This window comes from Sciurus vulgaris (genome assembly GCF_902686455.1).
Source record: "Sciurus vulgaris genome assembly, chromosome: 11".
Classification (NCBI taxonomy): domain Eukaryota; kingdom Metazoa; phylum Chordata; class Mammalia; order Rodentia; family Sciuridae; genus Sciurus; species Sciurus vulgaris.
The window spans coordinates 55,740,558-55,767,158 of record NC_136472.1 but is presented as its reverse complement, the minus strand read 5'-3'; the positions used below and the strand labels follow the sequence as shown (position 1 = coordinate 55,767,158).

The 26,601-nt window shown below is 42.2% G+C and overlaps 1 protein-coding gene and 1 long non-coding RNA gene across 16 annotated transcripts in view; both read right to left on the bottom strand.

Moving 5' to 3' along the window:
• Window positions 1-26,601, bottom strand: part of PLEKHA7 (pleckstrin homology domain containing A7) — a 243,759-nt gene that overhangs the window by 173,657 nt on the left and 43,501 nt on the right. The window contains exon 1 of one of the 15 annotated variants that reach the window (XM_079103693.1): window positions 23,097-24,974. The exons of the other annotated variants lie outside the window; for them this stretch is intronic. The gene's annotated coding sequence lies outside the window, so the exon portion shown is untranslated. Of the gene's footprint in view, window positions 1-23,096; window positions 24,975-26,601 lie in introns of those variants that run through there. 15 annotated transcript variants of the gene reach the window in all.
• On the bottom strand, window positions 11,308-16,096 carry LOC306639989. The gene is made up of 2 exons (XR_013757714.1): window positions 11,612-16,096; window positions 11,308-11,543 (listed from the first exon to the last, which is right to left on the bottom strand). It is a non-coding gene; the product is annotated as an uncharacterized lncRNA (long non-coding RNA).

Below are 26,601 nucleotides of genomic sequence, written 5' to 3'. Positions count from 1 at the left end.
CTTCTGGGCTTTTCAGCTCTGCAATAAAACTTCAATCTAAGAAAACAATTTCTCCACTTAGGATCTTTTCTTCTCACTCCTCTCAGAGATGTTAAAAGACTATCTTCTAAAACAATAAAGCACTCCATGCCCTTTAGATCAGATTTCACAAAACTCTGGCTTCAAGGAAAGCACCAGAGATAATAACACTGCTAATGTTCAAGGTCAAGTTAAAAGACTCAAAATAACTGTTGTGAATGTCCATTTCAAATTTGTACTGTTTGAATTTGTAAACAGAGCAAGCACTATAAACTTTTAAAACTGGCCCCCAAAGCTGACTTAAAAACCTAACACAGCTGAGTGAAGTGTCTCATGCCTGTGCACACCTATAATCCCAGCAGCTCAGGAAGCTGAAGCAGGAAGATCAGAAGTTCAAAGCTAGTCTCAGCAAGCTAGCGAGGTCCTGAACAACTTAGCAAGACCCTGTCTCAAAATAAAAATAAAAAGAGGTTGGGGATGTGGCTCAGTGGTTAAGCACCTTTGGGTTCAATCCCCTGTACAAAAAAAAAAAAAAAAAAAAAAAAAAGCAGTGCCTGAAAAACTATGTCACATATGCAATTTCAAACTTTCTAGTAGCCACATTTTTTAATTTTAAAAAATCAGTGAAATTAATTTTAATACATTTTTTGATCCAACACATTCAAAAATTATCATCTTTAACACATAATCAGTATAAAAACATTATTGAGACACTTTACTGTTTTTAGTATTATCTTTGAAATCTGGGGGGTATTTTACATTCAGAGCACATCTTGATCTAGACTAACTGAACTGCAAGTACTTAATGGCCACATGCGGCTAGTGGCTATTTTTTTGAACAGTGCAGACCTAAAGCTTTCAAGTCCCAATTATAAACAGCTGGTGCAGTCTCTCTCTTCACCTAATAGAGAAAGTGCCCAGCCAGCCTGGAATCAGAGGCTTTTTAACAGCAAGAATTTGTTGTTGGGCCAAAGTACTGGCTCTTGCTTATTGTACAACATTAAGTCCTGTCAAATCAACTGCAGACTTAAAAAAATAAATGTTATGCTGTAGTGACTCTGATTAAGTCATCTGGGGAAAGAGTGGGGCTGGGAAGAAGGATTATTATAATAAATAGGAATATTAACAATCCTGCACATTTTTGGAGATCACATTGAGGAAGGTGCTCAAGTTCATGACCTCATTAGTTATCCAGGCCTGATAACCCTGGGACACCAAGAGCTTTGGTGACAGGGAGATCACCAGCAACACCACAGGGAAAAGTCTGGGACTGCTCAGAGTCCTGAGTGCTGTCCAAGGTTCCCAAGTTGAGCCACAAAAGCAAAACCACTTTGGAGGCACTTATGTAAAATATATACTGCCAGGCTCTGCCCAGATGTGTTGAAATAGTTTGTGGGGTACAGGTAGGACCTCAGGATCTGTAGTGTGTGCGTGTGTTCCTGGGGACTGAATGCAGGGCACTCTACCACTGAGCTACATTTCCAGGTCTTTTCATTTTGAGACAGGGTCTTGCTACCTTCAGGCTGTTCTCAAACTTGTGATTTTCCTGCCTCAGCCTCCCAAGTTGTTGGGATCACAGGAAAGCACCATTGCTCCTAACTAGGAGATAGAGATATATTATATATATATTGCTCCTGGCTTTTTTTGGTACCAGGGATTAAACTAAGGGCACTTAACCACCAAGTCATATCCCCAGCTCTTTTTTATATTTTATTAGAGACAGAGTCTTGCTGAGTTGCTTAGGGCCTTACTAAGTTGACAGGCTGGTTTAGAACTCGAGATTCTCCTGCCTCAGCTTCTCGAGCTACTGGGATTACAGGCATGTACCACTGTGCCCTGTTTAGCATATTTATTTTTAAGATATTTCTCCAGTGATTCAGATATTATCCGTCTTTAGGATTGACTATATCAAATGACCTTGCTGGTATTGAAATATCCCTCCTTAAAAAAATAAAAAAATTATGTGCAAAATCTCACACTTGACTCAACAGGGTACTACTCTCTATCCTGTAGATTTCTCTCCCTGAACTGAACTACTGGTGTTATTCTTTATGCTGAGGCCTAATACAACACACAGGTTTATAAGACTTGTTGAGTTCATGTTGAGCAAATTGTCAAAGATGTTTTCTATGCAATCTCAGCAAATTTTCTCCAAGGATCCTGGAGAAAATTTCTTCTCTGACTTGATAACAAAAATGACAGTCAATATTTATTCAGCATTTATGACATTCAACAAATGTATATTATCCCATTTAATCCTCCACCCTCTGACGTCGGGATTATTGTTTCCCCTTACTCAGCTTATAGATGAGGACTCTGAGGCTCAAAGAGTTAATACTTTTTTTTAAATATTTTTTTTAGTTGGAGATGGACACAATATTTTTGTTTATTCATTTATGCAGTGCTGAGGATTGAACCCACTGTGTCAACATGTGAGGCAATTGCCCTACCACTGGGCTATAGCCCCAGTCCCAAGTTAATGCTTTTAATCAAACTTAAATTGAAGTAGGTGTGTATAATAAAAAGATGTCATCGTTATTCCTCCTAATACTAAAAGTTGCTGTTTCTTTCCAGCATACAGTATGTCCTCACCCTACATTCTGTGTATGACCACAAAAGATCTTGCCCACCCTTTACACAGGAGCCCCTCCTTTCATCTTAGTCTCCATAATTGACTCGTTCACCTTCCCCTAACAGCCTAAGAGTTACCTAAGGACAGCACCTCTCTCTATCATATGTATCTCTATCATATGTATCTCCATATCCAAGAACTTCACAAAGCCCTGTAGTACTTGGTGATGGATGGATGGACAGACGGATGGATAGACAGACAGGTGGACAGTTGCATGGATGAGTAGGTGGGTGAATGCCTTCATAGGGCAGGGAAGTCTAGATCATAGAACTTTCATCAGCTGTGTCTATGGAAGCTCCATCCAGTTTCTAAGTAGGGGACAGGATAAAAACCTTGATATAAGAGTATCTGGCACTCTGTGGTCATGAAGGACTACAATGGGACAGAAATGGGGGCAGTTGAGAGGACCTACAGAAGGAGATCTGAAGGGAAGAAGGCATAGCACCAGAATGGAGCAAGGGCCACATTAAAAGACAGTTTTAAAGGAGTCAGGGGTCTGAGTTCAAGAAAAGGCTAAAACATGGGCCCAGGAACTAATCAGGAACAAAAGTCCCAAGAAGTCTGGTACTGTCTCTGGTGCCTAAGGACACTGCAGCTTTGCCCTCGCACTTAGGTACCTAATGCTCTTGGCTTTAGGGGAAAACACATTCCTTAGGGGGAAACACGTTCCTTGCCTTGCAATTCCAGCCTACTCATGAAGGAGCCACAGACATGAACCTGTGGTTTTGTCCTCACTTTAGGGGGAAGACAAAGACTCCACCATCAGGGGAGATCCTCACTTTCTCAACTTCTCCGCATGGGGGCAGCAGTCACCATCTGTGCTCAGCTGCTGCAGCCTCATGCCACTAGGAACCTAAAGGTGACAAAGCTGCCCAAAAGACCCACCCAGGCCAGCCCATGTCCAGTCAGCCCAAGGCTGAAAGTTCTGGGTTTTCTCCAGTGCCTTTTCCCAAACAATTCAATCACTCAGCAACCAGTCCTAGGACTGGATGCCCCCACATGCCAGAATCCCCATTCCTGAGACCTCCCTGAAGTGTGAAGCCCTCTTTCCTCACAAGGCAGGATGACATCAACCTTAAAGTAAAGGGTAAGAGAACTTTGAACCTGGACATGGAATGTGTTTAGGTTTGCCAGGCTCTGGGGTGTTGAATTGTTTGTGCTGCCTTTTTTGATGGGTTGGAAGAATTTCACTTGAAGTGCTTCCCAAGAGGTTTACAGAATCAGGACATACAGAGAGTGCCACAAACTTGCCCACAAAGCCCTTTTTCACTAATTAGATGGAAAATCAGGAATATTTGAAGGTTCTGAGTTTTCAAGTAGAATTTCTGTAGAAAACAGCATAAAAGCGCTCATTACTGACAGGCCCCAACTTGCTATGGGTCTTAATGAGCGTTCTATTGGACAGGGGCTCTGGCAACACACAGCACCACACAGAGAAGACCTGAGGAAACACACCCTCAGCCACATCCAGCTACATAAGATATTTTCCTCTCTACTGATCAAAGTCGAGGAAAGAAGACACATTCTCAAGTTTAAAAAGCCCCATCCCAACTGAGGAATTTGCAGGCTCCTAATCCCTGGGTCTAAGGGTAAAGTGACTAGGTCATCTGAGTTGCTGGTTTCAAGATACCACTACATCTTCATTCCTTGGGAGCTTGGAAAGAATACAGGGAGGCCTGGGCCCCACAGGACCTGGGAAGCTGGTGCATTTTCAAGACTATTTGTTAACCACTGATTAGATAGCTATTTTCTCAAATAGTGGGTTGTGAAAACACACCTGAAGCATCACCTGATGCCCATCAGGACAGCTATTATCAAAAAAAGGAAGAAAACATTATTGGACAGAATGTGGAGAAAGGGGAAACCTTGCACACTATCAGTGGAAATGTAAATTAGTACAATCATTATGGAAAATGGTATGGAGGTTCCTCAAAAAACTGAAAACAGAACTACCGTATGTTTCAGCAATTCCACTATTGGTTATCTATTTAAAAGAAATGAAATCAGTCTGTCAAAGTGACATCTGCACTCCTATGTTTACTGCAACACTATCACAAAACCCAAGATATGGAACCAACCTAAGTGTCCATTAACAGATGAACTGATAATGTGATATATATACACAATGGAATAGTATTCTGTCATAAAAAGGAAGAAATCCTCTCATTTGCAACAACAGGTATGAACCTGGGAGAGACATTTTGTTAAGTGAAATAAGCCAAGAGCAGAAAGACAAATGTCACATGATCTCCCTTACTTGTGGAGTGTATAATAGTAGAAATCATACAAGAGAGAAGAGTGGTGGTTACCAGCGTCTGGCGTGTGAAGTAGGGTAAAGAGGTTGGAGATATTGTACACAAAATGCCTGTTAAGTAGGAGAGATAAGTTCAAGAGATCTATTGCACATTACAGTGACTACAGTTAATAACAAGATATTACACACTTGAGAGTTGCCAAGAGAGCATATTTTTTTCTCACCACAAAAAAATAAGTACATAAGACATTGCATATCTTAAGCTAGCTATATGTACATAAAAACACCACGTTGTATTTAAAAAAAAAATTTTTATTTGCCATTTAGGAAAAAAACACCTGAACATATGAGAATGCAGCACACTGCCTCACCTGCATGTCACATCAGGAAGGTAAGAGTAGTAGCAGCAATGAAGAAGAAAGGAGGAGAGGTGAGACTGTATCTGCACACACGCACAGAGGCACACACACAACGTGAATGTGCTGGTTCACAGGAGCTGAAGAAAATTTAAAAGCACAGAAACTGGAATCGAGAAGATATTTTATCACATCAAAACTGAATGGAGGGCTGGGGATATAGCTCAGTTGGTAGAGTGCCTGCCTAGCAAGCACAAGGCCCTGGGTTTGATCCCCAGCACCGCATTTAAAAAAAAAAAAAAAAAAAAAAAACTGAATGGAAGGTGGTTTAGAAGGATTTGATGATGAGTGCCTGGATTCCCACAGTTCCCACGGAGCCCCTCCCACTCTCCCACTCCAATGGGCATCCTCAACCCAGAGGGAGAACACGGGCCTTGCAGGTGGCAGGTCCATGTAGAGGCCACATTTCAGCCTCCTCAGCACACCTTGAGGGTAGGATGCCACCACTCAGCATGACATTCTAGTCTCGTGCTCTGATGCTTTGAGTCCTTCCTCGTCTGCTTCCCCTCACCACTGTCCACGCAGTCAACTCAGGCCCAGTGTCATTCCCATTCTGGATTTTCCACCTCCAAGCCTTGCTCACGTTGGTTCATCCTCCCAGAAAGCGGCTCAACTCCTCTGTTCCTTCCAGTGTTGGTCTGCCCTTTGCACTTGCATGAATAACAAGGAGAATTAAGGCTGGATCTTGCCCTGAGAGTCAATCTAATACAGGAGTTTAGACAGTAGGTATAAATCATCAAAGTACAAGACAGGAAGAAGCAAATGTCCCCAGAGTACAGAGAACACAGAGCTACGGAAACACAGAGGAAGGAGAAAACCTGAACTGGAAAGAGGAGGCAGGAGAAAAACAAGTCAAGATGAGGTTCCGGGGGCTGGGGCTGAGGCTCGGGGTAGAGTGCTTGCCTAGCACATGCGAGGCACTGGGTCCAATCCTCAACACCACATAAATAAATAAATGTATGTCTGTCTGTATGTATGTATGTATGTTATTTTTTTAACATGTTATCTAGATTTTATTGTTTAAGCATAAAAATGTAGTGAACCCTTTAGAGGACTGCTGATAATTTATGATGCAGCAGTTATCCTTTTTATTTAGTCATTTTAAAGTAATTCAAAAATAGGGCAATAGACTACAAAAATAAGAGTTCTACAAGACTTGGAAATGCCAAGAAAATTGTCAACTTTTCTTATACATTAAAATTAGTTATTTTGTTTTCTATTTAAAAATTTCTTTTGGGTCTCATTTGTTTAAATCTTTATTCCTTGAATTATTACTTATGCCTTAGGCTTTCTGTTAACCTTTAATTGTACATTTTGAAAAAGCAGATTATTTTTTAAAGTTGATGTGTCTATATTTTTTAAATTTTTTACAGACTGCATTTTGATTCATTGTACACAAATGGGGTACATCATTTCGTTTCTATGGTTGCACACGATGTAGATTCATAGCATTTGTGTAATCATACATGCACACATGGTAATGATGTCTATCTCATTCCACCATCTTTCATACCCCCCTCCCTCTCATTTCCTTCTACCTAATCTAAAGTTCCTCCATTCTTCTCTCACCCCCCCCACCCCCTCATCCACTTATCAGGGAAAACATTTGGCCTTTGGTTTCTTGGGATTGGCTTATTTCACTTAGCATGATATTCTCCAATTCCATCCATTTATCTGAAAATGCCATAATATTATTATTCTTTATGGCTGAACAATATTCCATTGTGTATATATATCACAGTTTCTTTATCCATTCATCTGCTGAAGGGCATCTAGGTTGGTTCCACAATCTAGCTATTATGATTGATGTGGCTGTGTTACTGTAGTATGCTAATTTTAAGTCCTTTGGGTATAAACCGAGGAGTGGGATAACTGGGTCAAAAGGTGGGTCCATTCCAAGTTTTCTGAGGATTCTCCACACTGCTTTCTAGAGTAGCTGCACAAATTTGCAACTCTACCAGCAATATAAAAGTGTGCCTTTTTCCCCCACACCCATGCCAACATCTATTATTGTTTGTGTTCTTAATAGTAGCCATTCTAATTGGAATAAGATGAAATCTTAGAGTTGTTTTAATTTGCATTTCTCTAAATACTAGAGATGTTGAACACTTTTTCATGTATTTATTAATCACCTGTATGTCTTCTTTTGTAAAGCGTCTATTTAAAATAAATATATGTATGTATATATGTATGTGTATATGTATATTATTTTTTAAAAAAAGATGAGGTTTTGGCCCAACTCTACAAAGGGTATGGGAATTAGGCCGTCAATAGCCTTTAGATGTAGTGAGTAGGAGGTCAAGCAGATCTCAGAAAGTGAAGAGTGAAAACCAGACAGCAAGTAGAGAGAGGGTGAGTGAGTGCAGGCAGAGGGTCCAAAGAGAAGAGAGGGAGAGAATGAGGGAGGGAGGAAGGGAGAGGAGGCAGTGAAAGCTGAGAATGACTCTCAGGAACTGAAAAGGGTTTGCTGTAGACCATGCCCTAGAATCTGTGAGGTGAGAGAAAACCAACAGGCATGGACCTATCATTTCAGATAAAATCTCAGGTTAAGCCTCAAAGAAATGGAAGAAGGAAGAACTGCATAGCAATGATGGTAAGAGGAACCCAATCCACAGATTTTAGGGATACAGTTCTTGGCACAAAGCTGTCCCCTGATGTTCCAAGGAGCTGGAAAGAAAAGGATAAGAAGGCTGCACATATCCCTACTTTCCTCTCCTTTGGGAAGATTGGATTTTTTTTTTTTTTTTTTTTTTAATGAAAGAAAATCTCTGCTGGGTGCAGAATAGAGTCCCAATTCCTAAGTATGTTCTACAGTTTAGTACTCCAGTATCATCAGGCTGACCTGCCCTCATGGCCTCACACACTTAGCTTGGATCCCTCAGCTTGAGTCCCTCCCACCTCCAGGCCAACGTGCACATGGCAACTCGGTACAGAACACCTTTTTCCAAACATCTTTTCCTAACTTAAATACACCTGCCTAACTCCCAGGCCTTCAAACCCCAGATCAAATGTCTCCTCCCCACTCACCCAGCTGCCTGTTCACATTTCCCAAACTACTTCCTCTGCCTCTTTGTTCTCACAACAGAGAATCCCCCTATCTTGGCACTCAATACACTGTGTAGAAATCACCCTTTACATGTCTGCCTCTTGCTCAAAACTGTTAGCTCCCTGAGGCCTGGGAACAGTCTAATTTATAGCCCCAACATCCTTTTATTATTCTGAATAACATTTCCGGAGTGCCATGCTATGTGCAAAAGCGAAGATTGTTATTATCTCATGTGATCCTTCATAATTTCATGAAGTTTATCCTCATCCATTACAAAGACAAAAATAATCAAATCTCAGAGGCATTAAAGCATCTGAGGTCACTCAGCTAGAAAGAGGGGACTGGGACAGAAACCCAAGCAGTTTTGCTGTGTGGTTGGCCTCCCCGACTCAGTATGGAAAGGCATTCAGTTAATGTCTGTTGAGAGAAGAGGGACACCCAAGAAAGTCCTCCACCAGGCATGTCCAGTCTGACAGACACCACAAAGACAATACTAATAATAATGGTGCATTTTACTGAGAACTGACCACAAATCAGGTTCCAGGTTGTTACCTGGACTGTCCCACTAAATCCTTACCTTGTGAAGTACACAGTTTTATTAGCCCTAATATACAATTCAGAAATAGAAGTTCAGAGATTATAAGTAACAAAACTCAGATACAAATCCAAAAATCTAGCTGAGACCCCGATTCTTATTCACTGGGTCATGCTATCATCTAGATTGCCTATATAAATTAAATTTTTAAAATTCAGAGGCAATATAAAACCAGGAAGGGAATAAGGTTAAAGACATGTCTGGGTTATTAACTGATCAGGGCCTCTGGGGTTTTTTATTGTTTTGTTTTCAGAGCAGTAGGGGGGCAGGAGTTGTTGTTTGTAATGCTGGGGATTGAACCCAGGACCTCATGCATGCCAGGTAAGTACTCTAACACTGAGCTACACCCCCAGCCACCATAACTGGTTGGTTTTAATTAAGAGATTCTTCTTGGAAGACTTGGTCCTCTGCTACAGATTTTAAAGAAAGGAAGAATTAAGTTAGGGGCTCACAAGGGACAAGGTTGTTTGGATGACCATGTTCTTATAACAATGTATCCCTAATACTCAACTATATCTAAGAAGCAGCATCTCTGTGCTTCTACTTATCCTTAATTCTCATGGGAGAGGGGAGGATTGAACCCAGGAGAGAGAGAGCTTGAACTTGCAATTCTGCCTCAGCCTCCCAAATTGCTGGAATTACAGTTGTGTACCACCATGCCCAGATGACTCAATTCCTATTCTTATGAGGAAAAACAAGCATGTTTTCAGAGGAAACTAAGGTCCAGATGAAGAATAGAACCTGTGCGATGTCACAGAGCACCTGGACTGTGATCTTGACTAGCCTTCCATACTGCTGAGTGCCCATGCACTGTATCCATGGTGCCCAGCCAAAGTGGACACAGGCAGTTTCCCCAAGATCTGTTCTCTTTCCCCTCAGCAACAGAACCACTTAATTTTAGCCAGTCATGTTATAACCCAGAATAAAGACAATATTTCCATTGTGGCCATGTAAATAAGTTCTGACTAACAGGATGTACGTGGGAGGACTTTGGGGAAGTATTCCTAAAAGGGTAACAGTATGATTTTGGAGAGCAAAAGGGGAAAGGGAAGTGATCGAATCCCTTAATGTCTGACATGCAGTTGTGATGGCTGGAACTTAAGTAACCATCTTGAGCTTTGAGATGAAAGCCATATGCCAAAGACAACAAAACAGCAGAGTGCTTGGGGCCCAGAAGACTTGGTAAAGCCAATTTAATAGTTCTAAAATGACTACTTCCACATTTATGTAAAAGAGAAATAAATTTAAGTCACTGTTCTATCAGATTTTATCATCTGCAGCTGAATAACCCTAATGTAGATAAGAACAGTCATTTTTAACTTAAAAAATTCTCAAACCTTTGGGCCAAACACAGGTGTCTACACCTGTAACCTCAGCTACTCAGGAGGCTGAGGCAGTAAGATTGCCATATTCAAGGTCAACCTGAACAAGTTACTGAGACTCTGTCTCAAAATAAAATGTTAAAAAAAAAAGGATGGTGTGTTCCTCAATGGTAGAGTTCTTGCTTAGCATATGTGAGATAATAGGTTTAATCCACAGTACCAAAAAAATTTTTTGATACCCTGTCTCAAAATAAAAATTAAAAGGGCCAGGGATGTACTCAGTGGTAGAGCACCCCGTGTTTAATCCCCAATACTGCAAACAAAAACAAAACAAAGATACAAAGAAAAAGAGAGTAAGTTATATATTAAGCATACACCTTACTACAGTCTCATGCTTCATTTTCATATATTGTGCTTTATTTGAAACCACTTCTACAAATGTCTACTTCCTTTAGTTATCTCACAGAATTTTTTAAAACTTTTTTTTAGTTGTCAATCGATATATATATTTTTTTTAATTTATATGTGGGGCTGAGTATCAAACAGGGCCTCACACGTGCCAGACAAGTGCTCTACCACTCAGCCACAACTCCAGCTCCTGATAGATTTTTTTATTTACTCAAATATCTTCCAAACAACTGCTGCATACAAAGCACTATGCTAGACACCCTATCAAAAAAAAAAAAAAATTAAACTCCTAATGAACTATAGGGTCTAGGTTGCAGAAGGCTCACAGGAGAGACTTGCTGAATGAGTAAATGTTTTTTTGGTTTTTTTTTTTCCTGGGATACTCTTCCATCCCATCCAAATGGCAACTTTCCAACCATCCTTCAAAGCCCAGTTCAAATACTGTTTCCTATTGAGCATTCCCTTTTCCATCTCCCATGGAATGGAACCCCCACCCTCACTCCACCCCAATTTTTGCCCCTGTTGCCTTCTATACAAAACCTCACGGGACATCTGTTGCACCTATTGAGGGGCGATGACTTACTCATTCTTTTTTTTTTTTTCTTTTGGGGGGGGGGGGTGCTGGGGATCAAACCCAGGGCCTTGTGCTTACAATGCAAGCACTCTATCCACTGAGCTATCTCCCCAGCCCCCATTTACTCATTCTTGATTCCCCACATCTAATATAGTGCCTGGCACCTGAAAAAGATTTGATTAGTGTTTGAATGAGTTGAGTAAGTCAGTTACACTCAGTGTAACAGAGGAGAAAATATATATACTTAGAATAAATGAAGTTTAAAGAAAATTACTAACCTAGACAGAGTTCTAAGTTCTGAATTTGTTTGTTTGTTTGTTGTTTTCCCTTCCAGGTTATGCCAAACACAAACCAGCAATACATAATGGGAAGACAGTAAAGATTACCTACAGAAAGCTCTAGAACAGGGAGGAGGGAAGGAAGGAATCTTAAGAACTATTCCCAGTTATATGAAATTAAGGCAGGTTTACTGAAACCACAAGAGGGATCTAAAATGACTGGTTATGGTTACAGATCCAGGCAAGTGGAGAGTCTAGGGATCACCATCCCCATAAAAAGCAAGGGGCAAGGGAGAATTGAGGGACTACAGCCAGTTAACCAGTTTATAGAAATATGGGTCTTTCTGGACCAGGGACCAGGTGAACAGGAGTATTCTACTGTCATCACAGAGCAGCTAGAAGACTGTGTATGTGTGCACACAGCATGTGTTTAATGCTCACTCTGCACCAGGCACTGTGCTAGGCCTGGAGAGTAGAGCCATTAACGATGGCCCAGCAGGTACAATTCTATAGGGGACAGTGACCCTGAAGCACATCAACACCCACTTAGAGTGCAGAGCACCTGGTTCCCAGGGAGGAGAAACATCTAGGCCAACTAGGAACTAAATCAGTTTAGCCTTCCTCCCACTGGCTGGTTCTGTGGCCCCTCCCTCTATCGTCAATGATTCCATGCTCACAATGCCACAGTAGGATTCAAAGACAGCTCGTATTTTAATTACACTTCATCCAGGTCTGTGACATGGAAAAGGGAAATCCTGTCAGTCTTGGGTTGTTGTTTTTTGTTTTGTTTTTGGTGCTGGGGATTTGTGGAAGATCTGAGGCCTTCCCCTGGCTATGTTCCTAATCCAGTCTTTCTATATAGGACATCCAGAAAGTCTCACTCTGGCACTTAGTTCACCTGAGCGAGAGACAGGAAGAAGCACTGGCCAGCTCTGTCAACTCACTCTGAAGCAGTTTAACCAGTCCATGCAAAAGTTACATTGCCCTTGAAGAACAGAAAGATTCAATTAAGACAGCTCAGACAATCCCAACGGTAGATTTAAGTGCTAGCTTTGTGTGATAGGAGGTATTATCACCTTCCCTGGTTTTAGGCAGTATTAGTCCCCCTTGCTAAGGAACTGCTTTGATGGATGGGCAAGATAAGACTTTCAAAAAAGCAAGAAGGAGCCCAAAGTTTAGAAGCAAGAATCTTTCATTCAAACAAAAGAGATTAAGAGATTACTTCACACTGCCTTCAAACTACACTACCTATTAAAAATATGTATCCTTGCTAACCAGAGACACAAAAAAGAGGGTTAGGTCCAAAAATGCTCGACACATTGTTACTTATAGGCAATAAAAAAAAAAATAATAATAAAATAAGTAAAATAAGAAACTGGAAACAACATTGGTGTCCAAAAACAAGGGACTGGCTAGGTAAATAATGGTCCATCCACAACAGAACCACAAATCCAAGATGATGGGAACTTAAGCTGAAGATCCAAGAATATTCCAACAGATTAATAAAAGCATATCATGCAGCAATTAAAAATCATATCTTGTGTATGATTCCATTTACATGATGTATCCAGAATAGATAAATCTGTAGAGACAGAATGCAGACTGGCTGGTGGCCAGAAATGTAGAAATAAGAAAAAACTATTTAACAAATAAAGAGTTTTACACTACCTTGGAGGAATGGAAATGTTTTATAACTACAAGAGTTGCTGGTTGTGAACATACTAAGTGTCAATGAAATGTTCACTTTAAACTGTTTTATTTTGCATTACATGAATTGCACCTCAATAAATTGTTTTTAAATATCATGTTTTAGAAGAAAACTTCATGTCTTAAAATGTTTATCAGATATTTTTAAGTAAAAGGAAACAACAAAAAAGGATGTCTATATATGCATGAACCCAATTTGTAGTGAGGAATAATGGGCACATATGCATAAGAAAAGAAAGCCTGGCAAGGTAAAATATACATAAGCTGCAAAGAGTGGTCACCTCTGAATGGATGAATAATTAGCATAACTTTTAATCTCTGTGCTTTTCCTCTGTTTTCTAAATTTTCTATAAAAATATATTATTTTTGTAACAAGGAAAAAGAAACAACTATTCTGAAAATGCAGAGCAGACATATATGGATAGTATTATATGTTTATTAATAATATTTTAAATGCCTGAAGCTGGGCATGGTAACCTATAATCCCAGTTACTTCAGAGGCTGAAGCAGGAGGAACTCAAGTTTGAGACCAATCTTCACAACTTAGTGAGACCTTGTCTCAAAATGAAAAATAAATAAATGCCTGGAAAAAAAAAAATCTAGAAGGAATTTATGCCAAGAACTTGGGGAAGCAGGATTGTGGATGATTTGTTTTCTTCTTTGCTAATTCCTAAGTTATATAACAGATTGTAACCAGAGAAAATAAATTGAAAAGAAAAAAAAGTGACTGCTTTAACCCAGAAGCACAAGTAGCACCCATTGCAAAAATGGAAGGGTAAAGGCTGAAGTGGGAGGGTAAAAGCCCCTGCCCAACCCAGCAAGCTTCTCATCTTTACACAGAGCCCTATCATACTTTCAGCCTGGCTTCAAACTTGATGCCACACTCTGACTCATTTCCAATCTCTCTCTATCAGTGGAAACTGATGGAATTATTAATGAATATGATAACTAGGAAGAAAATCCAAAATCCCTCATTTTTGCCAAGTTATCTCAGGAATCTGCAGAAAACATATTTTTAAATGTTTAATAAAATTCACAGAGCCAGGAAATGTGCCTACATGGTTGGGTTATCTTTCCAGAATCAGCACCCTACGAGAGATGCCAGGACAGTGGTAAACCAAGTTTGAAAAACTGGACCCAGTAGGACTATAAGTTATAACATCAGGTCTGAACACCTCGGGTAGTAACAGACCAGTTTAATGAACCTGAATTGGCTCAGTGAAACCACAGCAGTACTGAAACCACCTTGATTAGAAAGGCTCCTGCAACAAAAGGCCCACTCACAGTTGAAATCTAATCTGTGTTAATTAACACCCCCAGAATGAAAACACTTCTTTATCAGTATGTGGTTCCTGGCTCCAACTCTCCCATAAATCCTAGCTCCTGCATGCAAAGGGATGAGGGCTCTCCTCAGTGGCCACAGAAGACTGCACCTGCAGGGTTGAGGGCGTCCAGGTGTGGGAAGGAGGGGCCTGCCTCCCAGATCAAGCCCAGAAGAGGAGCTGGTGGATTTCAGAGCTCAAACTTGATGTCCCCAAAAGACTTACTGACATACTAGAAAATGAGTAATGGCAGGTCCCACAGTGCCAAACTCCTGTGCACAACTCCCCTACCCAGGCAGCATGTGTGCCTACACATGTTCCCTCTTGTCCACATTCACTCACACCCTCCTATGCTCCTTGCTGTGAACCAGCTATTCTGTACACCTGGGCATCTTCCCTTCAGTCCATGTAGCCCCCTTTTGGGGGCTGACTCCTGTTCCCTTCTGTCCAGAATGTACAGCCCTTGCTCCTGCAGTCAGGACCCCACCTCAAGTCCCACCCATCTTGAAGAAGCCTTCTGCTGTCCCCTTGTGTCTGGTACCAGATCAGGAGCCATGAGCACCTAGGAGTCCAAGGTAGGCCAGGAAATGGGAATGAGATGATAAGTCACTGAAGATGTAGATTTTGAATTCCCCCCTCAATTTACTCTGATGTTTCCTGAGATCTGAATTTCAGGCACCTTGGGAGTGAGGGTGAGGATCAGGTTCAGGCCCTGATGGGGGGCAGACAGAGTCGGGGAGGACAGGAGGAAAGGGCAGGAAAGGGAGACTTGCACCACATCAGGCATATACAAGTGCTACAGGAGGTCACAAGATGTGGGAAGAATTTCCACATCCTGGGGATTCCAGGAAGGCTTTTCAACCACCTGAGAATAACTCATATGAAGAATCTAACCCACTGTTCCCAGTAGCAGGAGGTGATAACTAAGTGACAGCAGAGTACAGAGGAGAAAGGGGACCCACAGCCCAAGGCGATAACTTCCACCCCAGGTCACTGCTGAGCCACAGGAGAGGTGATTAAATAATAAATATCAACAACAATGACTGTGTAACAGCTCCCCCATGGTTGAGGCTTCCTAATGCCTTGGGGCAGGAACAGAGCCACAGGGAACTTCACCCCCAAGAGACAGATGGGGACACTGAGGCACATAGGGGGCTGGCCCAGGGTGGGGAAGCAGCTCTTACTTCAGGGACCTACCAACTCCTTAAACCCAAACTCATTCTCAAACTTCCACTTTCCCTTCACCACCTCAGCCCCTAACCACCCTGGTCTGCCCACCCTGGGAAAGGACCCAGCCAGCAATTGCCCCTTCTCCCCTTCAGGAAGGTCACAGTCCACTGTGTCCTCAGTCTCTGACTGAAGAGCCTCATACTCCGAACCATTTCTTCTCATTTTCTGGCTAGTTTTTTTTTTTTTTTTTTTTCTAAACCCCAAACACAATGTCCTCAAGTTTTAAAAAAATCAAGTCATTCAGCAAAGTTCCCTCGGTGAGGTCCCCAAAATGCCCTCATTCCCAGTTAGTTTCTCTGCCACTCACTAGAATGACTGAGGCTCCAGAAGAAAGAGAAGAATCCCAGCCGCTCAGCCAGGAAAGGCTGCAGAAGGCACTCCCAGCTTCTTGAGGTGGTCCTGACCGGACTTGCACAGCTCTTGGGAGGACAAGTCTCAGAGGGGACAACACACCTTCATCTGACACCTGCCATTTCCCCTCAAGGCACTGAGCCTCCCTTAGCTTCCAACAGGAGGCCAAGAGCTCCAAAGAGTTTACAGTTACTGAATACAGGCAACCGGAGAAGTAGCCCAGAAAAGATGCCCTCCAGCCCTGCACCCGCCCCTGGCCACACCCAAGGGGAAACACTGCGGGCTGTTAATTCTCCCTGGCGCAGCCTCTTCTCTGGAGGAGAACACGTTGTTTCAGCCTGGGTCCTCAGACCCACGCTGGTATTATGAAAGAGGAAGATAGGATTCTGGCAGCCAGGAATATGGAAAGTCATGGTATCCCTGCAGCACTTTCCTGGAGGAGGGTAGGAAAGCCACTGGTTTTTAGGTCAAAGGGTCCTGACATCGAACTGAAATTCTGCCATTAATTAGATATTTAACTTGGGAAAGTCATTCACCTCTCTGATACTCAGTTTTCTTCCCTGAAAATTAGAAACAGTAATACCTACCTCACTGGTCCCTATGAGATAATGAGTAAAACACCCATAGAAGGCTCTGGCATATAGCAGGTGCTTGAGGAATATGTCCTTGGTTGGCCTGACCAAAATGCACCAGGCAGAAAGCAGAGCTTGAGTGACAAAAATCAGACTGATGCCACCCTCACTCTAGAAGGGGGGAAAGTAGAGCTCATTATCCTATCCTTTTTCCCAAAATAGGAGCAGTGGGAGGAGTTGCAGGGCCCTTAGTCCCTAACACGCCTTCCTGTGCCTCGGGCAAGAACACAGCCCTGCAGCTTTGGCAGAAATGGGGGATGTGTATGGTAGTTAAGTGTACAGACCCTGGAGATAGATGCCTGGGTTCAAATCCCATCTTCACCTCTTGCTGGCTCTGTGACCCAGGGCAGGATTGTTAGCCTAACATGTCTTGCTCGGAGTGGGCACTGTCACTGTACCCATCTGATGGAGCTGTTGTGAGATCACTGTGTAAAGATCCTTGAAGGTAGGCCCAGTGTGCAGTAAGCCCAGTATCTTTTAGTTGTGGCTATTATCTTCTCCACACAACATTCACTTCCTAAAACAGCCAGAAAGCCTTTCTCCTGAGATGTAAACTCAAGTTCTGACTATAGCTTGACACCTTGATGTGGCCCTTGAGCAGTTTCCTTTGAATCTGTTCCTGAGAATCTCTCCAGCCCCTGAGTTCATCTAACATCCAGAAGCAATAAGAAAATATCATAATATCTAAAATACGGAGCCTAGTCCTACATGCCTTGGGAACTAGGTAGCACTAGGGGACTTCTGAGTTAAAGACAAACGGCTGCATACTTGCTCCTCCCACCCCAGGGCAATCAAAGTGCCACCCTGTGGAAGGGGGTGTGGGGTACTAGGAGCAGGGGAAGCCACCGGGGACCCATGCGGATGAATGCCAAGGCCTCTCCTGGATTCAGCCTCCCCATTGGTGAAACAGATGGCCTCCTACTCCTGTCCAGGGCCCATGTGTCCTGCCACATGTACACAGAACAGTACTCCTAGAGGGGACTACATCATCCAGCTGTGCCCTGTGCTGCTGCAGCACTAGGATGGGGTGGTAAAAACAGAAATCTAGGGAGGTGAGTACCTGACTGAGCAGCCACATTTGGTCTTTTCCAAATTTCAGCATCTTTTATTTTTAGAAGTATGTGTTCCAATTTGGTGATATATTTGCAGGTTCCATGTACCTTGCTTAATTTAGGACTTTTTCTTTCTTTTTTGATGGTGGGATAGAAGTTAAACACAGCTTTTCTCAGTCACCCCTGGATTCTAAGCCCTAAATTTAACTCCAAAGGAACCTGTCTGCCCTACTTCATGACTGGAGAGAAACTATTACCTGCTGCTAAAAATCAGAGTCCTGACAATGGAGCCCCAGAGAGGTGTGTCCTCAATCACAGGGCACTGGACTGTAGCACCAGAGCTGTCCCATCAGCTGACTGGGAAGAGGGGACAGGAAGGGGAACAAACGGTCCTACTTCATGACCTAAATCTTGATGACCATCTCCCCAGGGGGCCAAGAGAGGTATTTGTATAGCCAGTCAGAATGGCCCAGGGTATGGCCACAGGTGTCCCATTCTTGCAGCCCTTGTGTCTGGCAGCCAGGTCCCACAGGTATGGGGTCAGCCCAGCTCTGATCAGTGCTTCCCCAAGTTCAAACAACAGAATTAACTATCTGCCTTCCTCCCAGCCCCCAGCCTTCTCTCATTACTTCCCTTAAGGTTTTTGTTTTGTTTTTCTTGTTTTATTATATTCACAATGTTGTACAGCCATTGCCGTTATTTCTAAAACTTTTTCATTAGCCCAAAGAGAAATGCTGGAACTACTAGCAATAATTCCCTATTCCTCCCTCCTGCTGGCCTCTGGACCTCTACTCTACTTTCTGCTTCTATGTATTTGACTGTTTTAGGTAGCTCATATAAGTGGAGTCACACTATATTTGTCATTATGTAACTGGCTTATTTCTCTGAGCAGAATGTCTTTGAAGTTGATACATCAAGTTTTCCTTTTCTATTTTAATACCCTTTATTTTATTTGTTTATTTTTATGTGGTTCTGAGGATTGAACTCAGTGCCTCACACGTGCTAGGCAAGTACTCTACCACTGAGCTACAACCCCAGTCTCCCAGAATTTCCTTCCTATTGAGGGCCAAATAACATTCAATTGTATGTAGACATTACATTTTGTTCATTCCTTCATCTGCTGATGTATACTTGGGTTCCATTCGTCTTTTGGTTCTTGTGAATGAATATGCTACAATAAACATCAATATAAAACTATGTCTGAGCCCCTGCTTCCATTTCCTTTGAGTATATACCTAGGAGTAGAATTGCTAAATTATATGATAATTCTATTTAGATTTTTTGTTTTGTTTTGGTTTTGGTACCAGGATTTTTTATTTTTTGAGACAGGGTCTCACTAAGTTAGCTAGGGCCTTGCTAAACTGCTGAGGCTGCCTTTGAACTTGTGATCCTCCTGCCTCAGCCTCCAGAGTCACTGGGATTAAAGACATGTACTACTGCGCTCAGCTCCATTTAGGTTTTTGAGGAACCCCCAAACTGTTTTCCATAGCAGCTGCACTACTTCATATTCCCACCAATTGTGATTGAGAGCTCCAATCTCTTCACATCCCCCACAGTCTTTGAGTTCTACCCAAGGCCATTAAATGGTCTTTCCCTGGTACTCCAAGATGTCTATAAGTTGTGGGGCTGTCTCAGGGACTCAAAGATAACAGCAAATGCCTACAGCCACAGCAACAGTTAGCATAGTTTCAATCTAGGTTCCAGTAGATTTGGTAGAACTTCAGGTCAAAAACATGAGGGCTGGAAGGGCAGAGCCCACCTGCTCTGCAAATCAGAGCACCTGAAAATGGAGCCAAGTGTACCCTCTCTCAGAGGGTGCAGGGTTGCAGCAGCAGGGCATTCAGCAGGTAAGCGGGGGAGACAAGGGTCTCCAAAGTGTAGAGTACTCAATAGTGCCCAAGATGGATCACTACAATTCAAGAACAAAATGACAAACCAACTATTCATTTTTATTTTATTTTATCTTATTTTAATTTTGAAGGGCTAGGGATCCAACCCAGGGCCTCATGCATGCTAAGCAGGCATTCTACCACTGAGCTATACTCCAACCCTATCATCTTTTTAAATACGTGAGTGTGTCTTTAGCTCAGCAGTTTATGTGTATAATTTATGAATGAGTATACATATGTTGGGGTACATGCTAATTTATTTATGGACTATACATGATTCAAAAAGCTTGAAAATCCTTACCTTACACCAACTCTTCTGTTTGTTGTTTTCCCTTTCTAATTTTAATGTATTGTACCAACAGCAACAATAACATCTGGAGGAAATAAATTCACAGAACCCACCATAGTAATCCCTCCGCACCTGACAATTCTCCTTTGCCATCTTATCTCACCTTTAAGACTCTCCTACCTCTGGAGGCAGTGGGAGACAGAGGTCTATAGACAGAGATGGGGGGGGCGGGGGATACACTGAGGCCCCTGCCCTACTCCAGTTCAAAGCCCAGAAAAGGGAGATGTGTGGCTTAGAAATTAAGAACTCAGCTTTGGAATCAGAGATACATGAAGCTAAGCTCTTTGGAATCAGACAACTCTGCTGTGACCATAAACTTGTGTGAAAAATTATTTTTTTTACCTCAATTTTCTTATCTGAAAAATAGCAACATAATACTAGCACCTATCTCGTAGGATGGCTGTGCAAAGTACAGTCCACATCAAAGAATTTAGTGCATTGCCTGTCTGGTACACACTGGCTCTTTTAATCAAAAAGGTGGAAATGAAGATGCACAAGAAGCAGGAGAAGGAAAACTTCAGAAGGAGCTGAAGACAGGGACTAACTCAGGACATGCACGTATGTGTGCACACGTGTGTGCATGTGTTTATGGTCAAGCTGCACACAGGTGTAAGTAGCCACCCCATGTGTTCCACTAATAACCACAGAGCAACCACCAGCATAAGGCACCTTGAGGAATGTAAACATAAATCAAGCAGAATCTACCTGTGGAGCTCACTTCTGGTGCCACCCGTGAACCACAAGTACACCATGGCCCCAGGAAGAGCAGGCAAGGCTCAAAAATATCTGAACTCACTTTCCAGAGTGTGAAAGTAGATCGGGAACTTAAGCTAGAGAGGGCCTGTCTGTGATCCAGGGACTTTCACAAAAAGCACCACTCTCCTACAGTGACAAACACCATTTGGAATCCAAGTGGAACCTTTGTTTCAGTTTCCTTAAATTTTCCATTGAGAGATTTTTTTTTTTTTTTTTTTTTTTTTTTTTTTTTTTTTTTGGTAACCTTTTCTCTTTTCCAAAGCAAACTCTGCAGAAGGACTTTGTCATCTCAGGTATCAGACCAGAAACTCCACTCCCTGCTTTATTCCTTCAGCCAGCCCCACCCCTGCTCTGAACACCCTCTGCTCTGGCCACGAGGGTTTTATTGCTGTGTGTGCCTAGAGCATCTGCCTGCATCATGAATTCCAACTTCTCCACTACCACCACCTTCCCCTATCTCACTGAGAAGAGATTTCCCAGCCTGCAGCTTTGCAAAATTGTGAAATGGCTTCTTGGTTCATCTACAAGTGGCAGCACATTAAATTAATTTTTCAGGGACAGAGAGGCAGGCATTAGGGCCTCCCTGAAAGGCCACCGGTGATATAGGGCCACTGAAACCCTCCTCATCAGCACAAAATCACTGATTCCAACACAAACTCAGAAATCACCCTAGGACACATATATTCTCAATGTCCTATCTTTAAAATTCCCTACCTTGTTTTTTAAATTGGCTGTTAAATTTCAGCACAACAACTTACCAGGTATATTATTAACTAGCAAATGCTCTTGTGGCTTTGCTAGTTAAAGTTTAGAAAGGCATATTCCCATTAAAATATAATTTCTCCAGCAACCCCCAGAACAGCACAGAAAGCATTCCATTAGGGCAAACCTCAACTAATTTCCCCAATTCCAGCTGGTGCTGGATTTTTCCAAGTTGTTTCTGTTCTCATACCAGAAAAGTGAAAATATGGTTAATAGAAACTGACCAAGTTGTGGCTAAGGTCTAGGCAGAGCTAGTTAACATGTATCTCTGCCATACTGCAAAAGGTAAAGGAAGAAAATAACTGTGCTTAATGCCACAAGATCCTCCATCCCTGAAGCCCACCCCTCACAAGCTGTAGCATGGGCACAGTCACCTTGTGCTAAGGAGTCCTGAATCCCATGGCACACTAAACCCGAGAGAGAATAGACCACAACCTATCACCTATGCCTCACACCCCACCCCTTCCCAACACACAGGAGATCTCTGAACCAGGTCACCATGGCGGACAGGTCCAGAACCCAGACCAGCACTTGTACCAAGAGTGATTTCAGGGCTGGGGAGATAGCTCAGTCGGTAGAGTGCTTGCCTTGCAAACGTAAGGCCCTGGGTTCGATCCCCAGCACCGTGGGGGGAAAAAAAAAAAAAAAAAAAAAAAGAGTGATTTCAGCATCCATGTTTGATATCCAGACATGCCGGCTTCTTGCCTCAACCCCACCACCACTACCACTACCAGCCAACCTCAGCAATGAACCTTTTTTTTGAACCTATTGCCCAGAAAGAGTGGCCCATCCAAAGATGAGGAAGTAATTTTCTGCCTAACCAACAGCCTCCCCCCACCAACCTCCTTTGGGTGAAATAGGGGTAGGGACAGATAGAAAAGAGGAAAGAAGCTGGGCACAGCAGCACATGCCTGTAATCCCAGCACCTCAGGAGGCTGAGGTAGGAGAATAGCAAGCTCAAAGCCAGCCTCAGCAACCTAGAGAGGCCCCAAGTAATTTAACAGGACCCTGTCTCAAAATAAAAAGGGCTGGGAATGTGGCTCAGTGGTTCAATCCCCACCCAAAAAAAAAAAAAAAAAGAAAAAGAGAAAGAAAAGGAGGCCTGCAGAGAAGGGGGACAGGATGGAGTAGGGGAGGGAGAGGGAGAGCAGACAGAACCCCATTTATTTCAGGTCAAATCAGTACCTGGTACAAGTAGAAGTTCTAGAGAGCTACTGGGTTTTACTCAAAGGACATCAGGTGTCAAAGGAATAGAATGTTAAAATATTAAGAGGTTTGGCAAACCCACCATGAAATGAGGAAGATGCATACATAATGCATACACCTCTAACACTCCTCAGAAGAGATCTGCCTGCCTCTCCTCCCAAGCAACCAAGAGGGAAACTGCTCCCAGATTCATTTCTATACACTAACCACACACACAGCACACAGGAGGCTCCATCGACTGGCTGGGCAGCATGTAAAAAGTTGCTCTCCAGTCCCCCGCAACCCTGCCCAACTCACTCTAGCCAGTACCTAGATCAGACTCCTGCTGGCCATCATCTGTGGACTCAGGCCCCCAGTGCCCTCTGTTTCCAGGGGTCCTCCGGATGCTGATGTCCAACTCTGTTTCTGCCAGACCATCTGGGGTGGTTCCCCCTGTGCTGCATCAGATTAATTCAACACACTGCCAGAAGTGCCTGCCCACCCTCTCTGAAGGGATGCTTTGTGTTTCTTGCTTACAAAGGAAGAAAACTGTTTTTGTAGCTGAATAACACAGTTTGGAGACATTAATAGAGCAACAGAGGCCAAAAACCACCCTGTACACCCATGCCCCCTCCCTCACAAGAGAGCCTGCAAGCAAAGGCTAGAAGAATCAACCAGCAGGCTCAAGATGCATAGGAACTCTGACCTCTTGCTGAACACCCTATACCACGGCAGACTTCTCAGAAATATGCTAGTGCCCGATAGCCTCTAGGAAGGATCTTCTATCACTTTCTCTAATACGTCTCCCATAGCCAAAATGCCAAGAAGTTCTTAAAGTCTAACCTGGATCCTTCCTACTTAAAATTAAGTCCATTTGAGACCTCGGTAGAAAAGCAGACTGCCTGAAGCCCTTTCTGGTGACCTGTGATAGACCATGAATCCAGAAGGCTGATCTCTTAGGTCACGCAAAGGAAAATGTAGGAGTTTGGGGTGGGGAACAGGAGATGGAAGAGGACTTGGCTCTTTTTGGTGTGGCTGGCTGCCAGGAGCTGTCTTACCTTCTCCATCTCCCATGCCCACCCAGTGTCAGCTGCATCCATCCTATCACCTGACTGCAAAAAGCACTGGGCTAGGAGCGGGTGGCAGGAAGAGTAGATGACAGAATTACGGCTAGAAGAAATCTTAACAGGCTGATTCTCTGGACCCAGTCATATGAAATCTAACCAGAATAAGATTAAAGTATAAGTCAAAAATCTCCCAGAAGAAGGAGTATAAGAACTGAGCAGAAGTTCTAGATATGACTACATATTAATGGGGACTTATTTTGATTTTAGGTTTCATTAATAAAAGTATGATACTGTCAGGCATGGCAGCATGCATCTGTAGTCCCAGCTACTTGGGACTACAAACAGCAACTTCTATAGCAAGACACTGTCTTTAAAAAAAAAAAAAAAGAGAGAGAGAGAGAGAGAGAGAGATCATAGTCCTATTTTGAGCTGACCAGTTACCAGTGTCCAATTGTGCAAATCACAACACAGCTGACACACATTGCTGACACACATCCCTTCATGGAAGAAGTCACACCTACCCATATTGTCACACTGCAACTGTCAGACACCCATGCCCCACCCCAGGAGCCAAACAGGACCAATCAAAATCTTCTCTAAGAAGTAATAAAAAAAAAAGTAATATAAAAATCCTGAAAGAGTGCACATCTCCTTTCCTGGCAGGAGTTTTAGCACAACTAAAAGGCAGGGAGAGAACACAGCCCTCAAATGCCTTTGAGCACTAGAACCCAACAGTGCCAAGACCAGGTCAGTTCCCCGCTTAGAGTTCCCAGCTACTGGAGTCAATACATGTCCTTTTCTGTTAAAGCCAGTTTGACATGGGTTTTAGTCACTTCCAACCTGAAGAGTTGTTAATGCACACACTTTAAGAGGATTACTGAAAAGTGGAATATGCTCAGAGTGGTGTAAGAGACTGTAAGTAAACTAAAAACCATGCTCTATGAGGGAACAAAGATTATTTAATTCAGAAAAGTGAATACTCGCAGTCATAGGAAGCCTTTGCAAATATAGAAAGGGCGAAAAAATTGTTCTTTGTGGACCCAGAGGGCAGACCCAAGACATCAGTGGAGGCTACAGAAAGGGGAATTTCTGGGAACTCTGAATGGTACAACAAAACAGATGAATCTGAACTCACTCACTGGGTTAAAGCAATTTCCCTCTCACTCCAAGTAGTTTCTTATCTTGAGCAAATAGAAACTTTCATAAGCTTCATCTTCTAACCTGTACAATGGGGATAATAATCCCTCCTCTACCAGCTTTGTGATGCTATTTTAAGGATCAAAAGAGAAAATGTAAATAGAAAGTGCATTATCAGACACTAAACCTGGGACACATCAATAATTTAATCTGTGGAAACAACATGAGATGTTCATAAAGATGAGGGTGTTTATAACAGCATCATTAAAGATAATGACAAAAATTGAAGACAACCTAATATCTATGGGTTAGAAGGCCACTGGAAATCATGTTGTAGAAGAATAATTAATGATAAGGCAAAATGCCTAAAATAGATTAAAGAAGCAGGAAATCAAAACCATATGTACAACATGATCCCAGGCTTATAAATTTATATTTGCAATGAGAAAGGACAACAAGAAAAAGTGGTATAATGATTATTCCTACAGAATGCAGAATTAGAAATGTTTTCTTCCTTGAGTCATTTCTGTTTTCCTAATTATATAATAATTATGTATTCTTTTTTAAGTTAGGAAAAAAATATATATGCCTTAAAGTGCTTTATCAACTGTAAAGAGTATACAAAGTAATGAGGGTAATGAGGGTATCATATTGGTATTCCTGACTCACCCCTCTTTTCTGATCTGAACATAGCAGATGACCCTTGATTACTATTCTGTTTTTAAAATAGAAACAAAAGAGAATGAGATCAAAATCCCAAACACTATGGTCAATTTCCTCCCCAGTAAAATGATGAGTATGAATGTAGATTTAAACATTTATTGAAAACCTCCAAATGCCTGTATCATAATTTTCTTTTATCTACTAATGTACAGGGAACACTTTCAACATCCTTAGTTAATATTTCACAGCACAAATTTGAACAGATACATAATAATCCACTGTAAGGAGGTATCGTGACTAATTTAACTGATGAGCGGAAGGAGTTTTTTTGTTTGGTTTGACTTCTGAAAGAGAAATATTCAATGTCCTCAGCAACCTTCTGAGCTTAGATGAGTTCCAAGTGCTGACCGTAGGGCAGGCTCAGTAAACGTAAGCTATTATTACTACCACAACGACTACTACTATTGCCAACCAGTTTCTGATAAGATACCCAAGTTCAGTTGAATAATTTAGACTATTGAAGATCCTTTTCTAGAACCCAGGAAAAATGCCAGGGCTGGAGATAAGTATTTGAAGCACCATCAGGATGAAAATGCAGCAACAGGCAATTTAAAAATCATGCCTCCTCCTTATTTCCAAACACCACCAAACATTCTAATGCACAGGCACTGACATATTTACACTATTAACACATGTGTTGGAACTCACAGCTAGATTTTCCTAAATGCCTGAAAACTAGAATCCTTCTGGCTAGTAACCATATACCTTGCCATAATAAAACAGTGTTTCCTATGGAGGGGTAAACCCTGAGGTCTCTAGTAAATCTATGGACCTTGATAGCTGGGTAGAAAGAAAGTGGACTAGCATAGCAGCCAAAAAATGTAAGTTAGATTCCACTCTAACTCTTTCCTTCCTTAAATGAAACACCCCTGCTGACAGCCTGTCTACCTTATAGG